Source organism: Mustela erminea, chromosome 15, assembly GCF_009829155.1.
Source record: "Mustela erminea isolate mMusErm1 chromosome 15, mMusErm1.Pri, whole genome shotgun sequence".
Taxonomy (NCBI): Eukaryota; Metazoa; Chordata; class Mammalia; order Carnivora; family Mustelidae; genus Mustela; species Mustela erminea.
In genome coordinates this window covers 52,645,521-52,668,487 of record NC_045628.1, presented here as the reverse complement: position 1 = coordinate 52,668,487, position 22,967 = coordinate 52,645,521, and the positions used below count along the sequence as shown (strand labels likewise).

The window sequence follows — 22,967 nt, the reverse complement described above, 5'->3', positions numbered from 1 at the left end:
TAGGACTCCTAAACTATGGTTAAATAACTTGCCTAAGATTGGATAATTTAATAGATTACTGGTACTTACAGCATTTGATTTCATCTTTTTTCCTATTGATAATAAAGTGGAGCTTTACATAAATTAAATCAGAGTCTTAAAAAAATCACAAGTGTTCTAAACTAGAGCTAGAACGAAACCGTTAGTTTAGAGGTTTTTTCCCCAATAATTAAGACAGTGGATCACTTTTACCATATATTTATCTGTGTCCCTCCGAGTTCCTTCCACAAATAACAGCAAAAGTCACTAAAATTGGGGAGAGTATTGGGGCACATGGTGGGGCACATTGGTTCAGTGTCTATCTTTGACTCAGGTCATGATCCTAGGGTACTGGGATTGAGCCTCAAGCATGGCTCTGCTCAGCAGGGAGTCTGCTTCTCCCTTGGCCTCTGCCCCTCCCCTTGCTCCTGCTCTCCCTCTTTCTCTCTAAAATAAATAAATAAAATCTTTTTTAAAAGCTGGGGACAGGCACCTGGGTGGCTCAGTTAGCTAAGTGACTGCCTTTGGCCCAGGTCATGATCCTGGAGTCCCAGGATGGAGTCCCATGATGGGCTCCCTGCTCAATAGGGAGTCTGCTTCTCCCTCTGACCCTATCCTCTCTCATGCACTCTCTCTCTCTCTCTTTCTTTCTCTCAAATAAATAAATAAAATCTTTCAAAAAAAAGTTGGGGAGAGTATTATTTCTATTTAATACATTGTAAATTATTAATTACAGTGATTATTAAATATGTAATATATAGTTAATATATTTATGTTTAAATTATATTTAATGTTAAAATATTAAAGTTGCTAGTAAAGGAATACAAATTAAATAAAATTACTTTTGCCCATAATATTGACAAAAATCAAAGTACTATGGGATGGTGAGAACACCATTAAATGTATCTGCATATAGTCTTTTGATAGCAGTATGAATCAAAAAGGCTTCTGGAGATCAATTGACTTACATTAAATTCTTTGAAAATGTACCTGTCTTTTGACATAACAATCTCAGTTGTAGGACTCTATCTCAAAGAAAACTTAAGGATGGGAACAGAGATGAAACTTTGAAAATACTTGAACCACTGGTTTTTAATAGCACAGCAGATTATAAATTTTATGCTCTGTCTCCTCAAACTTTGTTTTCTTTTCTTTTCTTTTCTTTTTTTTAAAGATTTTATTTATTTATTTGACAGAGAGAAATCACAAGTAGATGGAGAGGCAGGCAGAGAGAGAGAGGGAAGCAGGCTCCCCGCTAAGCAGAGAGCCCTATGTGGGACTCGATCCCAGGACCCTGAGATCATGACCTGAGCCGAAGGCAGCGGCTTAACCCACTGAGCCACACAGGCGCCCCAAACTTTGTTTTCTTTATACTCTTAAAAATTACCGAGGATCCCAAAGAGCTTTTATTCATGTGAGTTACCTTTATCAGTATTTACTAATATTAGAAATTAAAACAAAACTTAAAAATATTGATACATGAATATCCTGAAAAATAATAAACTCGGGCGCCTGGGTGGCTCAGTGGGTTAGGCCGCTGCCTTCGGCTCAGGTCATGATCTCGAGATCCTGGGATCGAGTCCCGCATCGGGCTCTCTGCTCGGCAGGGAGCCTGCTTCCTTCTCTCTCTCTCTGCCTACTGTGATCTCGCTCTGTCAAATAAATAAATAAAATCTTTAAAAAATAATAATGATAATAATAAACTCATTACATGTTAACTTAGTTTTTTTTAATAAAAGACAAGTGTGTTTTCTTTTTTTTAAAAGATTTTATTTATTTGACAGATGGCAAGTAGGCAGAGAGGCAGGTGGACAGAGAGGGGGAAGCAGGCTCTCCACTGAGTAGAGAGCCTGATTTGGGGCTCAATCCCAGTACCCTGGGATTATGACCTGAGCTGAAGGAAGAGGTTTTAACCCACTGAGCCACCCAGGCGCACTGACATGTGTTTTTTCAAAAACAAAAACTGTATTGAAAGGAGTGCAAATCTTTATTTAATCTTTGGCTTAACAGAAGATAGCTAGATTTTCATATCTGCTTCTGTTGCAGTATTTTGCTTTTGTTGAAGAATGTGAAGAAAATTTGGCCTAATACAGATTTCTAGTTGGAAAAAGGGATGTATTTTTTTTCTTTTTAATTTTTATTTATTTTTTAAATTTCTTTTCCGTGTAACAAAATTCATTGTTTATGTACCACACCCAGTGTTCCATGCAATATGTGCCCTCCATAATACCCACCACCAGGCTCACCCAACCTCCTACACCCCCAAAGGAGATGTATTTTTTTTCTTTTTTCTTTTTATTAATTTTTAAATATTTAATAAACATATAATGTATTTTTGTCCCCAGGGGTACAGGTGTGTCAATCGCCAGGTAAGGAGATAAATTTTAATAGCCACTTCAGGTAGAGGCTTTTACTTTGATACTACACCAAAGCTTAACGAATGCTAATTTCTTAAAGCTTAGTGCAAAAGGGAGTCAGAAATCCTATCGGTGAACTTTTGACAGACAAAATCCATTTGTCTATCTTGCACTTTGATGAATTAATGTTTTCCTGAGATAATATTCTTTAGCATTATTCATTGATCATCTGAATATTCCAGATGTGTTGACCTGATATTTTTAAAAATCACATTTTTAAATATTATACTAGTCTTATCAAAAAGTCTTTTAAGTATTAGAAAGCTAATAAGCCCAAAGTAGTGTACATAAATTTTCTAAAATTTTGATTTTCAGTTGAAAGCTCGCATTTATCATTGGTGACAATTGCTGTTAGTTGTTTTCCCGAAGTAACAGGGTCACTTTATTCATTTTTGGGAACTTGTATACCAGATACCCAGTTATGAATAATAAGTAGTTCTTTGACGTAAAAATGGTGTTCCATGAAAAAAGCAGCTAGTTTAGCCCACAATTAAAGTAATTAGTGGAGAGTCTGGCTGGCTCAATCGGTAGAGCGTGCGACTCTCGGCAGGGTCATGAGTTCAAGTCCCAGGCACCACATTGGGCATGGAGTCTACTTTAAAAACAAAAGACAAAAAAGCAAAACAAATAATTGGTGCTTTTGGTCAAGATAACCATTCTGTTTTAGAATGTATACTTCTTATTTTATCACTCACAGTGCTAAAAAGGCATGTATTTAATGGTTGAAATTTAAGAAAAGAAGGAGTTTTGCTCTTCATCAGGAATATTCTTTTTTTTTTTTTTTTTTAAGATTTTATTTATTTATTTGACAGAGATCACAAGTAGGCAGAGAGGCAGGCAGAGAGAGGAAGGGAAGCAGGCCCCCTGCTGAGTAGAGAGAGCCCGATATGGGACTCGATCCCAGGACCCTGAGATCATGACTTGAGCGGAAGGCAGCAGCTTAACCCACTGAGCCACCCAGGCACCCCCTCTCCCCCCCCTTTTTTTTTTAAGATTTTATTTATTTATTTGAAAGAGAGAATGAGAGAGACAGCATGAGACAAGGTAGGGTAAGAGGGAGAAGCAGACTCTCCACTGAGCAAGGGAGCCTGATGCAGACCTTGATCCCAGGACTCCAGGATCATGACCTGAGCTGAAGGCAGTTGCTTAACCAACTGAACCACCCATGTACCCCTTCATCAAGGATTTTTTTTTTTTTTTAAGATTTTATGTATGTATTTGAGAGAGAGAGACACTGAGAAAGAGCATGAGAGGGGAGAAGGTCAAAGGAAGAAGCAGACTCCCTGTGGAGCTGGGAGCCTGATGTGGAACTCCATCTGGGGACTCCAGGACCAGGGCCTGAGCTGAAGGCAGTTGTTTAACCAGCTGAGCCACTCACGCGTCCCCATCAAGGACATTCTTAAGTGAAACTGCCTTCTTTTAAATGTGAGTGCCTTGTGGTAAAGAATACAGTGACTAGTATGGTTTGGTAATACAGCCTGTTTCATGCTAAGGCTAACATTTATACCTGCCCGCCTTTGCTTTTGCACTCTTAGTGTAAATGTGAACATGGTGAGCAAAGGTAGATAGTACCCTAGTATTACTATGAAAATAGTTTTGACCTCATGAACTCTCTGATGCAAGGGGTTCTGGATCCTCTGTGGGTCTGAGGATTACATTTTGAGGATCGCTGTAATTTGGCAACCTTAGAAATAGTCCAAATGTCCAGAAATGGGGCTTGGCTAAATAAGGGATCATACTTCTACACAATTATATGATAGGAATATAAATTTATGAAAGTCTGTGTTAAATATGAGCTTATTATACAGTATTTTTCTACACTGGGTGCCTCTATAATGAGGAAATCAGCATTTCTCGAGTTTATGTGTTGATTCTGACCCTCAACATTTCCATTTAGTTGGTGATTTTGTAATTACAGAAAGAGAAAGAGATTAAAAGGCAAAGAAGGCAGTTGCTGTCTTCCCTTCCAGTCTGAGGGATTTCTGTGTAGTGACTTTGAGTTTAATCTTCAGTGTAAAAGGAATTGGCAGTGGTATCAATCATTTTTAAATGCTTTATAGAAATAGGTGCAATACGCTTTCAAATTCACTTCTTCCTTATAGAGTCACTTCCTCATTTGGCATTTTCTGATTTGATTTACATTTTCTTACTGTGTTGCTCTTAATTGGGAGAACTTTGAGTTGCTTTAGATTACTTAGCTTCCGAGTGAATTAAAGAAGTTTCTATAACAAGCACAGCCAGAGATTTTCTCACTGTAGTTTAGAACATCTTGCTGATTGAACCATCACTGTGTGTCGGTGTAGCCCACACCTTTTAGGCAAGTCAGAAAAAGACCATTAGGGTTAGACCTCCAGGCTTAAGATTTCCACACATGGTGTTTGTTCTTAAGGGGAACCATCCATGTTCTGCGGAAAGTCAGAACACTTTTCATGAGAGGCATCATTGAAGATGGGCTGCTTTCTAGATCTTAGATATGTCTCTTTGTCATAATGGAAGTGTAATAACCATGACTTATTTTCAATGATAATATTTTTCTAAGCGCTGAGTTCTAGAGAATGTTTAATGTTTAAAATTTCTTTTCAGATAATCTTTGTGTTTATTCAGAATTTTGTGTCTTGTTAAGGTGTGCTGGGAGAATATATATAGTATGATACTATTTATATAAATTTTAAAATATACCAGACAAGGGGCACCTGGGTGGCTTAGTGGGTTAAAGCCTCTGCCTTCAACTTGGGTCATGATTCCAGGGTCTTGGGATCGAGTCCTGCATTGGGCTCTCTGCTCTGCAGGGAGCCTGCTTCCTCTTCTCTCTCTCTGCCTGCCTCTCTGCCTACTTGTGATCTCTGTCTGTCAAATAAATAAATAAAATCTTAAAAAAATTAAAAATTAAAAAAATATATACCAGACAAAACACATTCTTATGTATTAGAGCCTAAGTAAAAATAATGTCAAGATTTTAGATTTAAATTAGACTAACTAATTAGAATTAATGTTATGTGTGGGTTTTTTTAAGCCTTTATTTTACTTTTCAAAAAAATTTATTCTAGGGAGGGAGGGAGGGGTAGAGGGAGAGAGAATTTCAAGCAGGTCTCCCCACTGAGTGTGGAGACTTACATGAGCTCCATCTCACAACTCTGAGATCATGAGCTGAGCCAAAATCAAGAGTAGGATGCTTAACCAACTGAGCCATTTAGGCACCCCAATGTCATGTGTGTTTTATTTTGACAGTCAGGGGAGCCTGGGTGGCTCAGTTGGTTAAGCAACTGCCTTCGGCTCAGGTCATGATCCTGGAGTCCCAGGAACCGAGTCCCACATCCCGCTCCCTGCCCAGTGGGGAGTCTGCTTCTCCCTCTGACCTCTCCTCTCTCATGCTCTCTTGTCACTCTCTCTCTCTCAAGTAAATAAGATTTAAAAAAATAATAATAATAAGGGTGAGCCTGGTGGTGGGTATTAAGGAGGGCATGTATTACATGGAGCGCTGGGTGTGGTGCTTAAATAGTGAATCTTGGGACACGGAAAAAAAAATAATAAATAATCTGAGAGACAGTTTGAAATAATTTGCATTTAAAAACATGATTTATTTTGTAAATGATCTTATTGAAAATGTTTAATGATAAGAACTTTCTAAACTGGATGTTCTATTTGATCTTTTGATCTATGGATCAGAGACAGATTTATGTGTTTTTAAAGGATAATTCACAACCTTTTAGTCTTAGGAATAAACTGAAAGGAAGGTGTAATGTACACCTGCCCTTGGTAGAAACAAACAGCTGCACACCATCGTAGCATATTTGATTTTTGAGAAGGTGGTGGACACTAGGTTCTTGGATGCTGTGAGACTTTCCACCATACTTAGGGTGATTGACCAAACATCAGAGGCGAAAGGAACTAACGTGTAAGGAAATAGATACTTCCCTTGGGATTCAGGGATCATTTATTCCTAGATATTGGGGACAATTGAGGTAATACTTTTACAAGAGCAGCAGTGTACCAAAGACATGCTAGGAAGACACTAATGACTCTTAGACTCTTGAAAAGAACGAACTAGATTCTTCCACTGAAAAATACTGGGTGAGAAAGAAATCATTTTCCATGCCACTCATTTAAGCAGAGTTACTTACTTTAGGAGCATGGTGCCCTGCTTAAAGTTGACTACTAAATGCATACTAAGTTCTGTTTAGAAAAGAGGTCACAGGAAGCTCTATATGGGCTTATGTATAATAAAATACTGAGTCATTCTGAACATGATCTAGAGAGGAATGACACTGAATCCTGGTGAAATTGTAGTTGTGGTAGCTTACAGCGTAGGTAAGAATTGACCAAGATGAATGGAGAAGATGCTTGCATTGCATCCAAGATTTTATAGAATATGAGGCATTTGAATGATGAATTGAGTTGATTCTTAAGAATTACTAGTTTGGGGGCGCTCAGTGGGTTAAGCCTCTGCCTTTGACTCGGGTCTTGATCTCAGGTTCCTGGGATAGAGCCCCCATATCAGGCTCTCCGCTCAGCAGGGAGCCTGCTTCCCTCTCCCTCTCTGCCTGCCTCTCTGTCTACTTGTGATCTGTCAAATAAATAAATAAAATCTCTCTCTTAAAAAAAAAAAATAAAAGAATTACTAGTTTGGAAGGCAGCTAGGCATAATGAAAAGCAAGCACTTCTGCTTTAGTTGTAAGTAATTGGAAGTTTGCTTAAAATGACTTAGAGCAGTAAGAATTTACCTCCTGAGAACAGATTTTTATTTAATTTGTGTGTATTCACAAATTGAGCATAAATGAGTAAATAATGTTAGCCAAGTTTGGGATACATAGGGAACTGGGCAAGGGGTTAGAAATAGTTTGGTTTGAAGGGGAACCTAAATTATAATCTGGGAAGAGTACTGACAAGAAGCCATGGTGACCAAAAATCAGAGGCAAGTAGTTATCTGCCCTGCTTTGAGTCAATTGCTGGAAGGTTAATTTTTTTTTTTTTTTTTTAAGGTGGTACTTATCTCTCTTACTTACCTAGGTAGTCAAGTGTTACTTCTCTAACCAGTTTGAGGGCTTATTCTATTGTTCAGACACTTGATTTTTTTACTCAGTCATTGTGGTTTTTCAAGGCTTAATTTGTAAGACATTTACTCTTAAGGATACTTTTTCAGAAAACTGTAATAATGAGTTTTTGTGTGCATAATGAACTTAGATCCCAGCCTCAGAATACCTTTTTATTTGCTCTGTTTTCATAAACACTCTTCACCATTCCTATTTTATAGTTGACCGCACTTTCATACAGTTTCACGTAAACTATTGGACTATTTATAAAACAAGACATAAAGATGTAGCAGAGAAGGCAGGAAGTACTTGACGTTTGTATGCCATATCTTGTTCTCTGCTTCCTGTCAGTTAAACCACGATGAGAGGAACAGAGACACAGATGTACAATTGCTGCTTTAATTTCCCATTAGGGAGACCCGTTAAATATAAAGCTTGTTTCATTGAACTTCTGTCACTCGTTGATTCTAGGTTGTAGACTTGTTTTGTATTATATGGATTGTATGGAATACAGTTACATGTTTGATATAGAAAATATAACTTTTATATAATTAAACATGTGTTTTGTGAAATTTATACAGGTCATAAAGGATTGGCTTTCAAATTTGTATGTAAGATATATATTCAATATGAAGTGATAAACTAATATTTTGATCTTGAAATTTTAGTATTTAAGCATAATTTTATTTTTGTATTTTGGCATATCCAGATTTAAAGCATTTTATTGTACAACTTTAAGATGACAAAAGGAAGGTCAGAGAGCTTGACTTACTCAAAATATAGTAGATGGAAGAACTAGGATTTGAAAGTGTGTTTTCTGATATTAGTGGTCCTGTGTCCTTTTAGGAAAAAGTTTGTTTTTATTAAATTCCTATTACACTTATTATTCATATTATTCAGTGATTCAGACTTTCAAATTTACCTTTGCCTGTTCTACCTGGAATATCACCCCCCCAAGCCCCGCCCCTGCCCCTTGCCATCATCCCCACCACCTCCCTCACGTTATCTCTGCTTTGAAAAAAAGAAATGCTACTTATGCCTAAAGACATGGCCCACATGTCACTTCCCTGTGAAGTTTCTCAGGTTCTTACAGGTATTTAACTCTTTCTTATTATTCCTTTAACACTTGGTTGACTTAATTATTTACATTGTTCTTTGGTTATCTGTTTACATATTGTTTTCTTGCTTAAGGCAGTAAACTACTTCTTTATTTTTCTTTTCTTTATTATACTTCTTTATTTTAGGTACCCAGTACCTAGCATGTAATAGATTTTATAAATACTTTTTAGAGGAATAAATACATGCTTGATATTTCTTTTCTTCGTTCTCGAAACAAAAAAGCTGATTAAAGAACTAGAGTATGATTCTTTTCTATAATATTCCTTTATGGTTTATTTGTAAGAAACAGTTTCATTATAAGATTTCTTTTCCTGCTTCTTCCTTCCCCCTCTTTGTTTTTGCTGTTTATAGAAATGAAGTGTCTTAATGAGATTATTAGTGTTTTCAGCATAAGTGGAAGTGGTGATTATTGGCTCACTAAAAAATATGGCTGAGAATACCTTAGTATTGATTGCTGTACATCAAAATCTTTTTCTTTTGTCTTCAGATTAATCTGGAGAAAGTGTCTAGCTCTCCATTACAGTTTTTCTGATTTCTCCACTGAATAAAAGGAATAATTCCCTTTACTGCTTCTTGCTTCTTCCTGTATTTTCTGGTTTTATTCCTAAGTCTTATGTACCTCAGTGAAATTGGGCTTCTAAAGTACTGTCTTTCAATGTCAACACAGAAAATAAAAAATAAAAAAAATAAAAATAAATAAATTATAGTCCTGTTATCAACAAAACAAGATTCTTTGCAAGCAGGATTTTATTTAGACCGGTCTATTCTAGGAATGTTTTTTAAAAGTTCATGTATTAACAGTTTTCCCAGCTGAAAATGGATGTAGGTTACAATCTTATTTTTAAAAATCAAATTTAAATGATCCAATAAAAAAAGTCAAATCAAAAGATTCAGATCTGCTTTTAAAGCTTAAAGGAAAAATTATGAAGCTATATGAATTTCACTTCTTAAGAAGTTTCAAAAGAACGAGTGAAGTAGTTCTTATGTTTATTAAAACAGGTCTTAAAAAAAGAAAACCGACTTAGACGAGACATTCGAAAAATAGTTCATAGGGTTGTTGGGTGTTCTTTTATATGTGGGGCTTCCCGTTTTTGCCCCATTTGTTTGTGGCACTTGTGTTTCTCTGTGTTTGAGTCAGAAAATATCTGTATATATGTTGCTTTCAGCATAGTAAAGCCCAGAACCCCACCAGTTGGCTCTGGCAGGTGAAAACATCACATAAAATTCTTTGAAAGGCTAAAGCAGATATAATGAAGCACTAATGTTTTATCATCTTAATGAAGAATTACAGTAAGTAAATATTTTTTATTAACAAAAGACAGTGTCCTTTGATCCTGTGGCCTAATTTGACTTGCAACACAATATACTTTTTTTTTTTTAATTTATTTTCAGAGTAACAGTATTCATTGTTTTTTGCACCACACCCAGTGCTGCATGCAATACGTGACCTCCCCAATACCCACCACCTGGTAACACAATATACTTTTAATATGCGTTTAAATTATATTAATAAAGGACCATAGAAATAATTTATCTAAGTCTTTTGTTCTTAAGTAGCTTGTAACTGGAGAGATGGGACTTAGTAAATAATTATAGGATAACGCGGGAGAATGGGCTTTGTGTCTCCTCCTGCTGTGTTATGTATATTATTGTGATTAGCATTTGACTTAGGTGGTAGCCTATGCTGGCTCACGGGGCCAGACTGCGCCTTAGCCACTTTGCTTTCCTTGTCCTTCTCCCTTCTGCGGGAATCTGGCACCTAGGTCTCTATGAGCGCTGTTAAGTAAATTAAAAAATATAGATAGTACTGATAGGATTTCGGAAGACCATCTAGTATATAGGAAAAGACAATACAGGGAGACTTTACTCTTCTTCCTTGAAATGTTTATATTTGTAAAGAGAATGCTTTTTTTTTTAAATCCCAATAAACTCTCTTGTTAAATTTCAATTCAAAGTTGGGGCGCCTGGCTCGCTCAGTTGGTTAGGCGTCTGCCTTCAGCTCAGGTCATGATCCCAGGGCTCTGGGATCGAGTCCCACATAGGCTCTCTGCTCAGTAGGGGGGTCTCCTTCTCCCTGTTTCTCAGCTCCCACTGCTTGTGCTCTCTTTCTCTCTCTCTCTCCCTCTGTCTCTGTCAAATAAACAAAATCTTAAAAAAAAATTTCAATTCAAAGTCAAAATAAAAATTAAAGTGAAACAGAAGCTCTCTGGTTATCTCCATCTAGGTTACTCAGCTTTGCCCTGAAGAAACCTGCCTTTAGGTTTAGCTGTAGTTCTCCCCATCTCTACCCTCACCCCATGTTTTCCTTTTCCCTCTCATGTGTACTTAAAGATTGTCTTTAAAGTGCAGCATTTCTCCCACAACTCTTATCTTAGAGTAGGAGAGGTCACATTTTCTGTGCCTAATTGTTAGGGGTTGAAAGATAGGGGGAGATAGACATGGAAGGAGAGTGGCAGAAGTTTCTGCTCCTGCCGTAAGATAATAACCTGTATTGCCCGACAACCTCACATTTTTATTTATTTTTAAGATTTTATTTATTTATTTGACAGAGAGAGAAAGTGCACAAGTAGGGGGAGCAGCAGACAGAGGGCAGGGAGAAGCAGGCTCTCCGCTGAGCAGGGAGCCTGATGTGGGACTCCATCCCAGGACCCCAGGATCATGACCTGAGCCAGAGGCAGCTGCTTAACTGACTGAGCCACCCAGGCATCCCAACCTCACATTTTTAATGCAGACTATTTTGAGGGGAAACAATGTTTTCATTAAGATCATTAGATTAGATCAGGAAGCAACAAATATCGATGAGGATGTAGAGAAAAAGGAACCCTCACTGGTGGGAATGCAAACTGGGGCAGCCACTGAGGAAGACAGTAAAGAGGTTCCTCAAAACGTTAAAAATAGAACTATACTATGATTCAGTAATCACACTGCTGAGTATTTACCTAAAAAATACAAAACACTAATTCAGAGTTGTTCAGAGGGACACAGGCAGACTTATACTTATTATAGCATTATTTACAATAACTAAATTATGGAAGCAGCCCAGTGCTCGTCAGTAGATGAATGGATAAAGAAGTTGTGGTGTATATATACAATGGAATACTACTCAGCCATGAAAAAGAATGAAATCATGCCATTTGCAATGACATGGATGGAGCTAGAGAGATGATCTAAGCAGAGTAAATAAGAGAAGGGCAGATACCCATGTTTCACTCATGTGGAATTTAAGAATCAAAACAGTGAACAAAGAAAAAAAAAAAGACAAATTACAAAACAGACTTGATAGAGAACAACCTGATGGTTACCAGAGGGGAGGTGGGTGAGATGATGGGTGAAATAGGAAGAAAAAAAAGATAACTAGATGAGAAGCCTCACGAAGGCAGATGTTTTGGTTTACCACTTTATTTGTATTTTATTTGTTTTGTTTACCACTTTATTTATAGCATCTAGGGGAGGGTCTTGGCATATTGTAGGTACTTAATGGTATTTGCTGATTGCATGGAAAGGTGTAAGCATGAGCTGAAGTCAGACATGTGCTCAAACTCTCTGAACACCTTGAGCATTCATTGGCAGGTAGTTATCATGAACCATCTGTGTAAGATAAGGGGAGTATGGTGGTGACCATGACCAGGTCCCTGCCCTTACATGGTTGGTTCCCCCAGTCCTTGGATCCTTGTGTAAATAAAGTGAGGTGGGTATCACTAATGGAACGAATAAATAACAGATAGCAAAGTATTTAGCAGAGGGCCGGGCACACAGAAATGGTAGCGATCGATTACTTTCTTCCATATATTTATTTTGTAATTTGTTATCATTTCTTAAGCTCTTTGAGGATAAGTGTCATGATTTTTTGTGTTTTTTTTTTAAAACCTCAGTGGTTGGGGTTCCTGGGTGGCTCAGTTGGTTAAGTGTCTGCCTTTGGCTGAGGTCATGATCTTGGGGTCTTGGGGACAGGGCCCCGTATCAGGCACCCCGCTCAGTAGGAAGTCTGCTTCTCCTTCTCCCTCTGCCCCTCACTCCTGCTTATCTGCTCTTTCTCTCTCACTCACTCAAATAGATGAAATCTTTAAAAAAATTAAAAAATTAGTGGTTGTTATAAATGTTTAAGAATTAAAGTAGTATGTATGTTTTGCTTTATAAATTGTAAAATTTAGATGTGTGAGTTATAACTAACAGATGATAATGTAAATAAACCTTACTATGCTCTTTTACAATTTCTGGATGTGTCTTTATGCGAAAGCATATTTAAAAGTCTAATAAGTGAGGTACACTTGGCTGGCTCAGTCAGCGGAGTGTGTGACTCTTGATCTTGGGGCTATGGGTTTGAGCCCCACGTTGGGTATAGAGATTACTTAAAAATAAAATCTATTTTTAAAAAAATCTAGTAAGAGCCTTTTTCATCTATGATGGTGACTTTGAATTCTTGAACGTTCCAAGAGTAAGGCAAACCCATAAAGCAGAAAATACCTTTATTAATGCACCCTCCCTTGGTCAACTCCATGTTTTCACAGGAGCACTGCTCTTCTGGACATCTCTCTGGAAGGAAGTAAAGCTTCCTTAAGTGTTGCTGATAGTAGTATCTATTCAGTGACCAAGAAATGTGCATCTGTCGTGAATATCCTTTCTTCACTGATTAACTAAATGAGCATCATCTATTCAAAATATGATTAAATGGTACTGACAAGATACAATCATCTGTACATTCATCTAGTTCCAGTGTTTCAGTTTCACTCTTATTCAAATGAATGTAGGACAGTTTTGATGTTCAGTTGAATAACTTGAAGAAAGGTTATGTGCTAATGTCAATATCTTTTTGAAAATCTTTTTTCTTGTTTTCCCCCCTCTTCTTTTCACCTAAGGAAAAACAAAAGCTTGAAGTCAATTAGGTGAAAACAAAAACTTGAAGTAAATTAGTTAAGTGAATTTCCTTTTAAACAATTTTTAGCACTGTAGGCATTTTAAAAACCATCATTGAGAATCTCTATTATAAGTAATTAATGAAGAATTTAAGGAGGGCAGTGTACACATTGGTGCCTGGAAGCTATCCATGTAGCAATCAAGTTGTGGAATGTCTGTTTAAGCTGTTCTCATCATTTTTGGATGGTAGTTACCAGATCCCACGTATGTGACTTGCATTGAGCTTTGTAATCATAGGGACCACACTCTGTTGTTGCAACTTGATTTGAAAACCTTCAGGAACTTTCTACCTCTTCCCAAATCAAACCTAAGTACTACTCCCTGCCTTTCAAGTCTCCATAATTTGGTTTTGCTTTGCTTAGTTAACCACATTTTCCACCATTTCCCATTGACACCTCTTAGCTCTTGTGAAGCTGGTAATTTGATGAGTTTTGATTCTCAGTATTCACGTGTGTGCACATGCACTTTTGCACACATGCTATACTTTATTCTTTTCCCTTAATCTCTCAATGACCTGCTACCTTCCTCTCAGATTGACTTTAGGTCCTTTGTTGTCTATGAGTGTTTCCTTAACCTGTTTGCCCATGCCCTCTTCTGAAATGGCTGTTGAACTGACCAGCTTTATGAGCATTTAATTTCCTACTACCTTTTTGGTGTTCTGAACTAGGTTATATCTTTCATGGGAACGAGGCCATGCGTTATCTTTTTGTATTTACCACAATACTGAGTTTGGGAAAGTGTAGTAAATATTCATCAATATGTTACTACTAAGACAATCAATAGAAGCATAGTTTCTTTAGAAAATGAAAGTTGTAGGAGTGCCTGGGTGGCTAAGTTGGTTAGGCATGTGCTTTCACCTCAGGTCATGATCCCAGGGTCGGGGGATCAAGTTCCACATTGGACTCCCTTCTCAGCGAAGAGTCTAAGCAGACTCCCTGTGCCTCTCCTCTCTTCTCTCCACCGCCCCCCCCCCCCCATCCACCTGCTTATGCTCTCTCTCAAATAAATAAATAAAATCTTTTAAAAGAATGGATGTTCGGATGTCTGGATTGCTCAGTCGGTTAAGTGGCTTCCTTTGGCTCAGGTCATGTATCCAGGGTCCTGGGATCAAGTCCTGGGATCAAGTCCTGGCTCAGTGGGGAGCCTGCTTCCTCCTCTGCCTGCTGCTCCTCCTGCTTGTACTTTCTCTCACTCTCTGACAAATAAATTAAAAAAATATTAAGAGAAAATAAAAAAAATTTAGAAATGGATGTTGTGGGATCTTCTGATTAGCTCTAGATATACATCAGATAAGTATCACAAAGCGTTTCCTCTCACCTAATGTAAGATGTTGATGTACTTCAGTTAACTGAAACAGATTCATATGATTTAAAAATTGAGTGAGCAATTATATTATGAAATATAGAAGAGCCTAAACTTTTAATTATTTTGTATTTTTATTTATTTAATTATTTTGTATTATAAATTTTTATATTTCTTGTGAGGAATATTTAACGTTTGCTTCTAAGATTTCTAACAGTAAGAAGATAAAAATGTACATGCATAATTTATAAATATTGCATATCTATATTTTATGTCTGTTACAGTACTAAGCTCCTGTCCATCTACTTTCTTATCTCTCATCTGTGGTTTTGTTGTGTCTAGTTTTTTGGTGCCATTGAATTTAGAATCTGAGGTGATTGCCAGATAGCTGTGAGGATAAAATGGGAAGAATCCCATTTTAAGGATCTTGACATGGAACACCAGAATTGTTCGATTACATCTAGACTTTCTTAAGATAGTTTCCTATTATTTAAAGAAGAAAAGGGGTAATGCTGTGAAACACGGAGGTCATTAGATCATTAGAGGTCTTCTCGCATGTGGGGAGCAGGAAGTTTTGTGTACAAGGGATCTTAAACTCCATCAAACTTGGAAACTTGGGAAAAGGTGAAAACATTTTACTTCTCTGGAGTTTATACTTGTAAGTCTGGTCCCACTGTGATTTTGAAAATGCCACAGGTATAAATGATTGTGATCATCTAAGAATGTATGGAGAGATCTGGATTGAGCATGGCAGTGAACACAGAGAGAAGTGTGAGAAAGGGTAGTGCATACGGGGTTGGGATGGGAGGATGGGACAGAGCTAATTTTGGCTTCTATAATATTGGGGTGAGGTCAGGGGACCATGAAGACAGTAAAATGCAGAAATGCTGGAATACCTCTTTTTTCTTTTTAAAGACTGTTTATTTATTTGACAGAGAGATAGAGAGAACATAAATAGGCCAAGTGGCAGGCAGAGGGAGAGGGAGAAACGGGCTCTCCACTGAGCAGGGAGCCGGACATGGTGCTCAGTCGCAGGACCCTGCGATCATGACCTGAGCTAAAGGCAGCTGCTTAACCGAGTGAGTCACCCAGGAGCCCCTGGAATAACCCTTTCTGAGTTGGGTGTGAAGAGTAGTAATATGGCCGAGGTATTCTCTTAAACTTGGTCCATGGAATATTCTTGTTCACTCTTTCAGTCCTTATTCTCTTCAGCTATTCTGCTTTACAAATCTGACCAGCCTTTCACAACACAAGGAAGAACCCCACTAATCCCTGTTCATGGGTTTGAACTTCTTCCTATAAGTAGTGAGATAGTTTTGAGTAAAGAGGTAAGTTGCTGATATTTTTGTGTTAAGCTGTTCCTTTGACTGGATGAAGAAAGCCTGGAGGGAAGCTAGGGTAAAGGTGGTAAACTGGAGGGACAGTGCGTCTCTCCTGAAGAGTCAAACTTCTTATGACAATACAGTTTCTTCTGGAAGAGTGTTGTGTGGGCGTTGGAGGTGGGGGGAGGCATCGCATGCAGCAAAATCTCCTGGGGGACTTTCAAACTAAATGTCCCTGGCTTTTCTCCTGCAGTGACCAGAGTGAAACACTGTTACTGATGGAAACCTGCTGTGTGTTCAGGTGGGGGAACCATTGTTTTAGCATCTTCTAAGAGGATGAATATATTAACGGGAATAAACAACCCCAGAAACGAAACAGAATTTCCCTGCAAGTTGACTCTTCAGAGATTTTCTGGCTTTGCTGATAAGCCCATTGGAGCATGTTTGTGTTTCCTGGACAGGTGTGTTTCTGTCAGAGTTCAGGTTTTGGGTGCTGTGAAGTAAGTTCCTTCAGTTTATCTATATAATAAAAAGCACCCATTAATGACATTTTGATAATTATCACTTTCAACTTTTTTTGAGAAGGGAAAGGAGTTAATTTTTTTTTTTTTTTTTTGAGAAGGGAAGGGAGTTAAATTTTTTTTTTTTTTTTTTCAGGACCAGGGTTAAAACACTATCTGATTACTGTTGGATATCTCCTTTTGGTTTTAAATTCTCTCATTTGCAGAACACATACAGAAAAAGGGTTAATCTTGAGACCGCAGGTATTGACAGGTCTAGGTATGTGATCTGTTTGGCTGTTTTGCAAGGTGCTATAAACGCTGCCTGAGTGTAACCTGACACCAGGTAGGCCAGGGTGGCCAAGGATGGAAGTGGAGAACAATGTGAAAGAACCGGAATTTCAGGTCTAGGCAGTGAGTAATTGCAGCCTGCCCTCGGAGTCCTAGAACTGAACATCTGGGTGTCAGCAAAAAGACACAAGCATAGAGAAGTCAGCCTCTTGGCTTAATCATATTGACTGTGTGTGTATCTGTTTTTACCTTACAGTGCTTGAGGTAAGATGAGTTTCTTTATGTTTTCCAAGGCCTGCTTCAGCTTTGCTTATGTCACTAGAAGCCTGACCAAAAACACCAGTTTGTGCATCATTCACACAAAAGTAAAATTATATTTTTCAAAAAGTTCTAGGCACTTCAGTTTCCCTTCCCCCTCTCCCCCACCCCAAACTGCAGGAAAGGTGCTTTAGGCAGAATAGCTATTTAGAAGATATTGGTACTAGTATGGTTTCAAGGACATATTTTTAAACTTCTAAATTTTCTTAAATCCTTTGAATATTTGAAATAAAAGGTAGGGACATAGAAAGATTTTCTTTTTCATTTTTTTTTTATTAATTTTTTAAAAAATTTTATTTATTTATTTGACAGAGAGAGATAACAAGTAGGCAGAGAGGCAGGCAGAGAGAGAGAGAGAGAGGGAAGCAGGCTCCCCGCTGAGCAGAGAGCCTGATGCGGGACTCGATCCCAGGACCTCGAGATCATTTCTAAAGGGGCGCCTGGGTGGCTCAGTCCCTTGAACGTCTGCCTTCAGCTCAGGTCATGTCCCAGGGTCCAGGGATCTAGCTCTGGGTCAGGCTTCCTGCCCAGAGGGGAGTCTGCTTCTCCTTCTCCTTCTGTGTGTATGTGTTCTCTCTCTCTCTTTCTCTCTCTCTCTCTCTCAAATAAACAAATAATCTTTGAAAAAAAAAGGTTTATTAAGGTTTTCACTCTCTTGGCTGAGTGAAGGTAAAGCAAATGGTATGATATGATAGAGCTTGGGAAAAAATAATAATAGTAGAACTTTAAGTTTTAAAACAATAACAGAAATCTACAAACTCCTGTACTTAAAGTTGTTCCAGGTAAAAATATGATTAAAAATGATTTACTACGTATCAGAAGTTTGCACAGAATAGTGTAGAGATCGCTACAGATCCTTGTGTAAAAGACTTCTTTGTTTCCAGATATTCTGCTAAAGAACAATATTGATGAGATTCTATTAATGTAAATAAAGGGGCATGAGTAGAGAATTGGGCTGGGGATTTGGGCCTCTCTTGCTTTCTTTGCCACTAACTTTCTTTGTGACCTTGGACAAGTCAGATAGTGCCAGGTCCAAATTCTTTAGCTTGTCAGTGACTGTGTTGATTTATGTAATCCTTAGTGTTTTTTTCAGCTTTAAAATTGTGTAATTTCACACTTTTTAGATTGAGAACAGACAGGCCCTGGGATGATTGTACAGAATATATCTTGGTACCACCGATTTATTGTTTTCATTTCTTCTGGAAGCTAATGTGTAAAGCATTCTACTGTATTAGAAAACACATGAAAAGTCCTGACTGTAGTTTATCACACAGGAATCCCAGTCATTACAGTTTATGAGTTTATTGCTTGCTTCTCCTTTTAATTTACCTAGCTTTTTTCCTCTTACTTTTCTTATTTGATTTCCTTTCATTTCTACTGTGTTTCTTCTAAGGTAATGGTTTTTCCAAATATGCTTGCTTTTCTTATGTTGTGTATGTCTGTATGTTGAAAGGGCCTTTTATTAGGTTATCACTTCATATAAAAATACTTTCTGTTCAGATATTCGGCATCTGGTGTCTGGAGTTACTAGAGAATTCCAGTTCTTTAATTACTTTCAATTTTATAAATATGCATATATACATAAATGTAAGCACTGTCTGCATACTTTATTAAAGGTAATCTTTCAATCACCCCATTGCTCTAAGCTGGTGTATTTTTACCTCCTTTGGGCTAGAATTGTTCGAAACATTTTTATCATACCTTTTGTTTACTAATTTTCCTTTTCAGTATAATGAGTTGGTGGCCTGGTAACTTCCAAAGGGTAGCAATGATTTGTTTTTAAATATCATTATGAATTAATAGGTTTTTAGACCCTTGTGTTCAGAGCCCCTTTGAAGGAAACTTAAATTATGTTCAATCAGGGATGAGAAAAGCAGATATGAGAAGTTAAAAACTGATTTTGATTGTCATGTTTTTATAATAACTGAAATATTTTATAATAAATTAAACAAAATAGACTGTTTGAGTTGGTTGTAGGAGCCATCAATGCCTCTGAGGGTTTGTGTTTACAATTAGTAAATTCATTTTGTTTGGAACAGGGGCATAATGGAACTCTGTGTTAGGGGAAGCTTGCCAGACAGGGTGAGGTCCGAGCCTAGAAGCAGCTGGATTTATCAAGTAGGTGCCAAATTTTCAGGCGCTGGGATAGAATTATACTTTTGTTGATAACGGGCTATATAGTATTCTCTGTTGGAGTCTAGCTGTGGTCAAGGAGATTCCCAGAGAGTATGGAAATGAGACTTAAGGACAAATCAGTCATGTGGCAGGTGTGTACCTGTTACTCGTCTCTTGCATTGTGCGGAAGCTGTAATGAAGCTGACGTTTATGGAACAGAAGTTATCTGCCAGGCATTCTGTACATGGAGTTTGTATCCCATCTTCACAGCAACTCTGGATGTTGGTGTAGTATTTTCTACCTATTTTACAGAAAGGGGACACTGACACAAAGTATCTTGTCCAAGGTCACAGAGCAGAAGATTCAAGATCCAGGTGGTCTGACTCCAGAGCTTGTGCTGTTTTAACTGTTTTATAATTTGACCATAACTCTGCAGCTTATTTTGGTGATTAAAAAAAAGTAGGAACCTTATTGTTGAGACCCTCCTGTGGCATGTCTCCTGGGACAAGAAGAGTGTGATCTGATCTAGTTGAAAGACCCGAGAGCCAACTTGGGGAGTTTTTACTATTCAATGGTTGTTCAACTAGGTGACTTTCCATAGTTGAGCAAATAAGGTAGCTGTTTATGTCTGTATTGGATAAACGGTGTTCACTTACATTTTTTCTTGTTATTTTATAAAGACTAAGTGACACTTTGAAAATGAAGTAGGTTTGAGAATTACTAATGACTCAGCGTGTTCCTGAATATCCTACACATAGTTAATGGTTATAATACTTACAGTTAACTGAAGACCTTGTAATTTGCTAGGGTAAAGCAAAAAAAACACCTTTTTCTCTTCATTCTGAGTACTCACGTCTTTTTTCATACTAGAGCAACTTTGAGGAATAAGATGTAAGTTCCATCTGAGACATGTTTTAAACACATTGACTCTGAGGGGCACCATTGTGAACTTCTCTAATCTAGTGACTGGATTTGGAGATAAAGAGCTGAACTTGAGATGGAAATTCCCCCCCCCCAATTTGATATATATTTGTATTTACTTAGATATCTGTGTTTCAAACTATCAGAGCATGGAAGACTTGGGTAGTTTTAGAGGCTAGGCTGTGTACTCTTGCCCTGGGCAGAGTCCTGATTTGGGAGGTGAGGGATCTCTTCACAGAGGTGTTAAGCCTTCAGATAGTGAGACCTTAGGCACAGGGACTCAATTTATTCATGAAAAACTGAATCATTGATCTAGATGTTCAGTCTCTTCTATTACTGAAAAGATTGTGATGCAATTGGAGCTTTGTTCTTTAAGTATCTCGAATATGTTTGGGTGATGCCTCTAGATCCAGAATCAGGAAATTTCTTCCCAAGACCCCTCTTGGTGCCATAGGTTATATAACTACTGAGAGAAGAAGGCATGGGAAGGAGAGAAGATCAGAGGAACAGAGACTTGATTAGGCCAGTAAAGTAATTCCAAAGCTTTTCTTATACATTTTCAGTTTGTGAACTTCTGTATAAAAATGGGCAAAAGCTACCCACCAGACTGAAGGTGTCTCTTTCTACCCTAATTAGTGATCATGAACACTCATTTCAGTTGTGGTTTATTACCTGGGTGTTAGTGTGTATTGAAGGGTGTGGGTATGTTGATTGTACTTATTTTTGACATTTTTGAACATTTATTAACACATAATAGTGTGGAAATGCTAAGAAAAAGTATACGATTGCCGTGGAAAAGAAAGTGAAACTTAACTTTACATACATGTGTTCACATTGGTCACTGGCAGAGAGTCACTTTGTATTTACAAGTAAATGGATTTGGAATGGGCCTTTTGGGATCTATACCTTTTACAGAGAAACTTTTGTTACCAGGAAACATCCTTCGACTGTGGTTATACTTGCTTTTTAAAGATTCTATTTATTTGAGAGAGAGAGCGCACAAGCAGCGGGAGGGGCAGAGGGAAGAGGGACAAGCCGACTTCCCTCTGAGCAGAGAACCAGGCACAGGCTCAATCCCTGGACCCTGAGATCATGACCCAAGAGCCCCCCTGGCACCCCAGTATAATCCTTTTTACATTACTGTGGGCACACAGGTTTGTTAGGTACAGAAGGTATTTTTAGACAGTGGTTACTTCCCCAGAGAAGATTTGCTCTGTTTTGCTCCCTGGCATATTGTTTTCAAAATAACAGGCATTCAAACATTTATTCACTTGAATTAGGGAGACATAATTTTCAAATGTGAGACAGTTTGCAGTTAGTGCTAACTTAGCGGACCGGAAGTGCTGTATTTCTGAAGGGAGTGATTCCAATAGGTGGAGGTGTAGAGATGTGGAAGGTTTATCAAAGAAACGGGACTTGATACTTGAGTGAGAAAGATGTGAATGGATGCTGAGGAGGGAGAGGTATTCTGGGAATGGGGAATAAGTAGTATTTAAGAAGAGAGGCAAGAATGGATACAGTCTGTGTGAAGGAATATAAGAAGGAGACACGTAGGTAGCCAGTCAGTTAAGTGTCTGCCTTCGGCTCAGTTCATGATCCCAGGGTCCTGGGATGGAGCCCCACATCAGGCTCTCTGCTCAATGAGGGGTCTGCATCTGCCTCTCTCTGCCCCTGCTCCCTGCCTTTGTTTTCTCTCTCTCAAACAAATAAAATCTTTTTAAAAAGTGGGGGAGACTGTAAGAAAGCAAGTACCGTACAGAAGAATGAGATTGGTTACTAATTTAAGGGGAAAGATTGTAAGTAATATTTGTCCAAAGCCAAATGTTTGTCTTATGCTTATATTTCTGTCCATGTTCAGTTTAGGTCAATGCATTGTTCTTCCCTCCAGTTACGGTGCATTGCTGAAAAACTAGTTGAATGCACTAAAAATAAAAATGCTTTTCTAGTACTGGAGTTGAATCGTATTTGAAAGAGGTGGGGTGGAATAGATGTTGGAGACTGCTGGGTTAGAATCAGTTCTAGCACCTGAGTTGGATTCTTAAACCTTATTTTATTTTGATTCCCAGTTAGGAAAATTACAGTTATCCGTGATGACCCATAGGGTCCAGAGTATATAGGGAATCAGCTTTACTGAAATTAGGAAATTGACTATTTGATTCGGCTGGCATATGCTAGTTGGATTTTTTTCAGGAAAACTAATTGACCAGCTCAGCTTCATTCCCTAATTTGTCTCTTTGAAACTAAAATTGTAAATGCTATTTCCGAGTAGTAGATGTAATTTAATGTGATAACTTTTGTAATCTTTGTCATTTCATATCACATTTATAGCCATAAGCATACACAGTATTACATAAGATTGTGATGAATTAAAAAATTTTTCCTTCTACTTTTGTAACTTTTTTTTTTTAAATAGGAAACATCTTTGACAGGCACTTTTTAAGCATTTCTCCCTCCACTGGGAAATTGTTTTCACTCTTAAGTTGCGTTTCTGTTTTTCTACTATTGTAAAGTGCAGTTCTTTGCATGTTTTAATTTGCCATGACGTGGTCAAGTGCCGTTTCCTTCCTGTTGCTTGCAAGCCTGTGCTAGAGATAAGGATACATTTCAGTGCATTAAAAAAGAAGCCACTGAAGACAGGCTTAAGCATGGTAAAACATTCTACTTATCAGAAACCTTTTTAAAGAACAGAAAGAATGGACT

The 22,967-nt window shown here is 37.9% G+C and overlaps 1 protein-coding gene across 5 annotated transcripts in view; it reads left to right on the top strand.

The window, feature by feature from the left end:
* Positions 1–22,967, top strand: part of ELF1 (E74 like ETS transcription factor 1) — a 106,104-nt gene that overhangs the window by 36,444 nt on the left and 46,693 nt on the right. Inside the window, exon 1 of one of the 5 annotated variants that reach the window (XM_032315255.1) lies at positions 22,825–22,915. The exons of the other annotated variants lie outside the window; for them this stretch is intronic. The gene's annotated coding sequence lies outside the window, so the exon portion shown is untranslated. Of the gene's footprint in view, positions 1–22,824; positions 22,916–22,967 lie in introns of those variants that run through there. 5 annotated transcript variants of the gene reach the window in all.